A 7,765-nucleotide genomic window follows, 5' to 3' on the forward strand; every position below is an offset into this window, starting at 1 on the left:
AGTTGCTTATCTCGTATGCCGTCTTCTAAAAATAAAAAAAAAAAAAAATAGAAAGAGTAACAACTAAGAATATTTGGAGTATTATTAGGGATCATTTAAGAGGGTGATTTTTAAGAGTCAAAACAGGTTCATCCAAGGGAAAGTGAAACCAGGCTGCTCCTTGGAGCCAAGGATTCTGAAGCTTCATCTGACATAGTTTAGGTTGCAAAGAAGATGAGATAGATTGACTCAGTGACTGAGGTAATGGAGGCAGGTGTGTTAGATGATAAGACTGGTTCAGGAGGTGAGAGCAGGGCTCAGAGCTGTTGTACTTAGGGTCGGTGTGAGTAACTTACGACTCGTCAGCACAGAACAACAACATCCTCACTGAGTTCTGAATATTATAATTCACCCTTCCTTGAGCATTAAATTTATCTAGATGATTTTCATTAGCCATCTCCATTTTCATTGTCTGGGAAGCCATTTCACACAATATCTCAGATAAGAGATAAGCAACAAGAAAAGTATGGTAATGTTTGAATTAAAGATTACTATTTCAGGGAGTGTGTTGCAAAGTAAAATATCGAGAATCTGCTCCATAATGGAAATTTCTCACCTACCTGAGCCTGATTGGATATCCATGAATAGGATGAGAATGGTTCCAATAACAAGGCAGGCCTGTGCCATCCCAGACACTTTCTCAAGTCAGAAGTTTCTGTAGTTTTCTTTCCTCAGCTTCATCCACATAAGCAGATATATTTGGTGAAAGAAAGAAAGTTTGAAATCTTCATCTTGCAGGTTTGTATATCCTTTTCTTTCAGCAATCACTTTGTTAAATGTGAAAGTAAAAAAACCAGTGTTTGTGTTTCACCAGGAAGATAATGAAATCAAGCAAGATACCGGAGGAATGTGTTTAATCACATTTAACACTATTGGTATTTTTATCACTATATTACTTCCCCCTCCACTTTTTTTTAAATTTTACATTAGTTTGCATAAAAAAATTTGTATACATCATGTATAATTTTTACTTTTTAATTTTTTTTAACTTGTTGTGTACCATCAAGTTGTATCAGAATGACACAGGAAGAAAGTGCTTCTCTTTCTCCAGCAGAGCATCTGGTGGATTCCAGCAGCGCGCCTTTGGCATTGTAGCCCAGTGTTTTGCCACTAGGCCACCAGAGCTCCCTATGTATCAATTTTACTTTCAGAGAAATTTCCTTGTGCAGGTCCTATATGCAATACAGATCTTTAAGGCTGAACAAATTAAAAAAAAAAAGCAAAAAACAAAACAAACCCCAACAAAACTCTCAAGGATTATGTGGTAGTTATGAGAAACTGTTGTTCAATACAATTACATATACAATTCTAAAGAGATGCAGTGGTACTGTGAAGAATGTCTATTTTCTAAACCCTTTACAAGCCTTATTCTGTAAACATCCAGCATTGATTCACTTTAAAATCTATGCTCCCTTGTATTGCCAACTCTACATTGAGAAAATCATAAGGACATCTTAATGAACGTTCGAATTAAATTACGGATTCTACAGCTCACATAAAGTATGCCAACTCTAACACACACACACACACACACACACACACACACACACACACACACACACCCCTTATTGAAATACACATTGAGGGGAACAAAGAGAAGCCAGCATGTGTAATACTTTTAAATGCAGGATTGATATATAAAGACTATTTGGCAATCAAAAAAGGGGCATGGAATTAGAAATCTAACTTGGAGAGTAATTGGTAATTTAATGTCAAATACCTAAATTAACACAACTTCTAGCCTATAAAATGGAGAAAATATGATGCAATAGCTCCTTGAAAAAGTAAAATGAATGGATCACTACAAGAGAACACCCTCAGTTGTCTCAGTGCTTCCACAAACTGATCCATGCACATATTTAAAACACTTCTTTTGTTTCTTATAGTCCTTGGCAAATATCAGAACTTGTGAGTCACAAATTTTCCCAATTAAAGAGACCTCCTGTTTTTTCAGTCTTTCCCCTCATGTTTCTTCCAAGTTCTTGTCTGTGGTGTTTTAAGCTTATCTCTGTAATTCGCCTCCATCTTGAGGCCTTAGAATCCAACTAGTTAGCATCTTCTCAAAGGCTGAAGAATTTTAATCTCCGACGTCTGGGTATATGCTTGAATTTTGATCTCTGACATCTAGGAATACGCAGAATTTTTTTAAAGATTTTCCCTCCTCCTTAGCCAAATGTTAGAACTCTGTAAGTGATACGTGCTTGTTGTTATTGTTAAGTGCTGTCAAGTCGCAGATGACTCATAGCAACCCTATGAATGAAAGTCCTCTACACTTGTGTGACTTTCATCCTTCCTCCAGGTTCATAGGGTTTCCGAGGCAAGCTATTACAGAAGTGGATGCCACTCCTATTTCCAAGCTTGTTTTAATTGGGGAGCTCCACCAAACACTGTCCACCATGGGTAACCATTATTTCATTTGACACGTCAGTGTCACAGTGTTCAGCTTCACAGCGACCACAAGTTACCTCTGTACAGCAAGTGGACACACCAGGGCTATATGACCTAGAACAATGTTTGTCCAAACACAATTAAAAACAGGCCCGAGGGCTCCTACAGTATTTTAGCATTCTGGTATGCCAGAATGCTGGTGAACTCTGGGCCAGAGACTTCCAATTCATCTAGCCAGTCTGCTCTGTCTGTGGACACCCACTTGAGACAAAAAAGAAAATCACAAGCACCCCAGCGTTCCCTACCTGCCTCTCTTCAAGATGCAAGAGGCCGCATCCATCCAGCTGACAATGAGTTCAGGAGACACTCGCCCCTATCCTGCAGGTGTGGCCAGAAATTTTTAGTATTTTGGCATTCTAGCAGCCCAAACACTAGCAAACCCTGGGCCAGAGACCCCCAATTTATCTAGCAAGCCTGCTCTATGGACATCCACTTGGAACAAAACGAAAGCCACAAGCACACCAGGGTTCCCTACTTTCAAGATGCAAGAGGTTGCTTACCAAATATATTAGTTTCAGAAAAGCTGAAAAGGGATATATTAAAAAAAAAGTCTGAGTAATAAGCTAAAAATATGTTTTGCACAAAGGACGTCAAATAACTGACCATGTACTAACTGAAGTAATTAGATCAAGAAGTTAATTCACTAAAATAATAAAATACTTTGTGGTGCCATAGACTTATTATTTAGAATGGCTTTCCCACCCAAAAACTTTGACGTTCACGACTTGCTGGCAGATGCAGCCACCTCAGCTGCCTACAATCTATACAGCTCTGTTTTAGAATTATATTTTGTGTGACATTTAATGAAGTTCCAGATGATGAGGAAAGTTTTAGAAATTAGTGAGATGTTGATGATTTTCAATTATTGCAACTAACGATATATAGTCCAGTTTTATAAACTGTACTTACTGTATAAAAATAATCAGTTACTGTTAGAAAATTCTGTGAAAAGAAGACTAATACTGGTCAAGTATTTAATTCTGATAAAAATGTCCTTCAAATTTAGCTTAAAAAGAAATAACCATAGTAAATTACTTGCATTACTGTCTTGAGTAGCAATGATATTATAAATTTTTATCAGTTCCTACTAAATTGTGATTAAAGTAAATATGAGACTGTGCCCATCTTTATCAATAATTTCTAATGGTAGAATATTTATGATGTGCTTCTGCTTAGTCTAAAAGAGCTAAAGAATGAGCTTACCAACCTAGTTCAGAGAAGCTCCCCACTGGAAGAAACCTTATCTAATTTTTCCACAAGATACTAAGAGTAGAAAATGGGTTGAAACAAAATACTTATCTCCTAGAATTTTATGATTTCAGAAAAAAAGCAACTCTTCTGGAATTTTGACCAAAATTTTACATAAAATTAATATGACCATATCATTTTTATTTTAGGGAACTCTGGTAGCCTAAAGAGTAAGGAGATGTGCTGCTAACCCAAATGTAGGCAGGTCAACCACACCAGCTACTCCATGGGAGAAGGATGAACAGTCTCCTCCTGTATGATCTATAACCTCTAAAAACCAAATATAGCATAAGCTATGATTCAGTTCCACTTCCATGGCAATGTGTTAAAGTTTGGGGTTTTATTTTTATTCATTTTAATGACAGTTTACAGACACTTTAGGTTTTCAGTCATTAATTACTGCAGTTTTCTCCCTGCCCACCGCCTCCTTCCCCAATTCACTTTGCTCTTTGAAAAGAAAAAGACAAAACTCGTTGTTATGCAATCCCTCCCCCACCCCCACCCCCAATCCACTCCACTATGCAGCCTTCACGCTGGACTTCTGTAATTACAAGAATACCCATTCATATGTCCCTTTTAAACAGTTTTCTCCCTCATCTGTTTCAATGCAATATTTGTCATTCCTCCCCTCCTTTTCTGTCTTCCTTCAACCCTAATGTCAGATCCATTTTACAACAGGACCCTATGCAATATTTGTCCTTTTGTGACTGGGATATTTCACTCAGCATAGTGGCCTCCAGGGACATCCATTTTGCATAATATTTCATGAGTTCCATTGTCCATTCATTTGTTGATGGGCACTTGGGTTGTTTCCAGCTCTTTGCTATTGAAAACAAAGCTGCGCTAAACATGGGTGCACATATATCTGCTTGGGTGGCAGTTATGGTTTCTTTACGGTAAATTCCCAGTAGTGGAATTGCTGGGTGCAATGGTATCTCTATTTACAACTTTTTGAGAAAGTGCCATACTGACTTCCATAGTGATTGTAACATTTTACACTCCCACGAACAGTGAATAAGAGTTCCAGTTTCTCCACAACCTTGCCAGCATTTGATGTTTGCTGTTCTATTAAATTTTGCTATTCTTACTGCAGTGAGATGATATTTTATAGTTATTTTGATTTGTATCTATCTTAGAGCTAGAGATTTTGAACATTTCTTCATGTGTTTGCTCACCATCTGAATGTCTTCTTTGGTGAAGTATCTATTCATTTCCTGTGCACATTTTTCAACTGGGTTATTTACTTTTATCTTGTTGTGGTGCTGCTCACGTATTTTAGAAATTCTAGATTGAGTGCTTTGTTAGACGTGTCATTACCAAATATTATTTCCCAATGTGTGGCTTCCCTTTTCACTCTGTACGAGAAATCTTTGGATGTGCACAGGGATTTGATTCTTAGAAGGTCCCATAAATCTAATTCACCCTCTCCTGGTTGTAGGTTTTTTAGGATGCTTGGAAGACTTTTTAAATTGAGATTTTAATGAAAGTGTATAGAGATTTTGGACTTCCATTCATCCACTGTTGTATATTTTCCTCCCTGCCCACGGCTCTTGCCCACCCAGTTTGCTTTCCTCTTTGAAAAATATATTTTTTTTCATTGTTGTACAATTTCCCAACCCCTCCCCAGTCCCTTTACTATGCAGCTCTTATTCTGGACTCAAACAAAAAAATAAAAAATGTATTCCTTTTTCTTTTAAGTCCTTTCCCATGTGGTGAATATCATGGGTTGGTATTTTTTGGAAACAAGAACACAGCAGTAACTCCAAAACAGAGTCTCATAAGTTTGGAGAATTGAGCAAAGCTGCATGATTTTCTAAACATTCCATCACTTTAATATAGTGTGAGTCTGTGAGGACCACCATCTATATATCTGCGAACACTTGTCTGAGTTTTTCCTCATCTTTGGTATAGCCTTAGAGAAACATTCCCACATTTTGAAGGGGCTGGGGCCCCACTCAGACAAGAAGCTGCTAAGGAGCCTGGGTGTGAAGAGGGAATATTTACACTGAATTCTGCAATCTCTCAGCATATGCAGCCTTGCCCAGAAGATCCGTGGGGCATGACATGGGGAGAAGACAAGGACATTTGTTTCAAATGAAAATAAACTTTAAAAAATAGGGGACAAAAAAATGGGGGACAAATCTCGAAGCAAAAGGAACATAATATTTAAGTTACTTACGTTTTGGCTTGAATCTTTAGATTTACAGTATAACATCAATGCTGTTGCTGTTGTTGTTAGGTGCCACCAAGTCCAGTATGACTCATAGCAACTCTATGAGCAACGGAACTAAGGGCTCTCTTCTCCTGTGCCATCTCACTATGTCTGGCACCTTAGGGTTTATTGCTCCAGTAACTATGTCAATCCTCCCGGTTGAGGGTCTTCCTCTTCTTCACCATCCTTCCACCTTTCCAAGCATAATGTCCTTCTCTAAGTGTGTGACATCAATAACCTTGAATAAGTTAATTTACTCATAGTATTATCCTATTTACAAATATTCTGCTGTCTTTTGAAGAAAAAATATTTCTCTTTTTATAATTTGTATAGTTATTACAGTGTATACTTAGTTGTTCTTTACTGGACTCTCTTACCCTGAGAAGGGACAGTCAAGCTCTTAGAAATACTAACATTTCCAATACTAACATTAAATACGTTTCACTTGATATGTGACTGAAGTTAAATTCCACATTGCAATCCGTCACATGACTGACTAAGCAGTTTGGTAGGCACTCAAAATTTACTCTTTAATGTAAAAAAAAAAACCCCAAAATATATTTCCAATTGGGAACAAATTCTCAATTCCAACTTAGACTCTGGAAAATTTTGAAAGTGTTTAAAATATATAATTTTACAATGGAAAATGATACATTTCAATAATCTTTCTAAATAAACACTCATAGGAAAACACTGAATTCTAGATATTATTCTGCCCTTGTTATTATCATTAAAATAAAAATCTAAATTACTTGGGGCATGTTTTCAGGAGAGGCAAGTCTCTAGAAGAAGACGCCTTCCTGTATAAGTAGAAAATCAGAGAAAATGAGGGAGCCCTTCAATGAGATGTATGGGCACAGATACAATGGACAAATAGCACAGTCATTCTTGTGAGAGTGATACAGGATTGGGCCACATTTTGTTCTATTACACATAGAGTTGTTGAGTAGGAATTGACACCATGCCACCTAACAACACCATAAGACTTAATAATGTAAGGGGATTTGTGAGGAGAATGCAATACATTTTGGTTTCTCATTAAGATAGAAATGATGTTTGAAAGGGGAATTGATAAATCCTAAGAGAAAAATGCATGTCTTTCTCAAAGGACAAAGAGAGAAAAGCGAAAAAATAATATAGAGAGGTTAGAAGAAAAGAAAAAAAAATATATTTGTTCTGATATTCAAATTAATTAAAGTCATGGGACCACATTCCCATAAGATAGGCCTTGATAAGACATTTGGTCCTGAGTGTCTGCCTATCAGTTTCCATGTGAGCACTCTCTTTCATAAACTAGAACCTTAGACTCATGATCCAGCTGAGAGAAGAAAGAATAAAATACACAAAGTTCTATAACAACAAAATTATGACTTCTAAATTATTCTGCAAGCAAGAAGATAAGGGCATATCAAAGAAGAAATTGGAAATGAAAATATCATGCTTTTATATGGTAACATGCTTTTGGATCAACATCTTTTCTGTTAAATACCATTGTGTATTTCAGCTTGCTTCACTCATATTTTATCTCTTTTTTCTATTAGCATGGCAATATTAATCAAATAATTTTATGTACCCAGGAATTTTGTGTAGTATATAATAGTCATAGTCTATGATGATTACAAATGTTCATTACCACTGACAAGTAAATATTTAATATTATTTTAACTGTTTCATGTGATTATAGGCTAAACTAAAATAATTTTTGAAAACCCATTGCATTTCTCTAAGTAATGATAGGGATTTGAAAGGTGTATGTTCAACAGATACTGAATATCACGATAAGTAAAGAAACACATGCCAGATGAATGGGTACTTTTA

Source organism: Elephantulus edwardii, unplaced genomic scaffold (assembly GCF_000299155.1).
Source record: "Elephantulus edwardii isolate Elephantulus edwardi_28Jun2011 unplaced genomic scaffold, EleEdw1.0 scaffold00221, whole genome shotgun sequence".
Taxonomy (NCBI): Eukaryota; Metazoa; Chordata; class Mammalia; order Macroscelidea; family Macroscelididae; genus Elephantulus; species Elephantulus edwardii.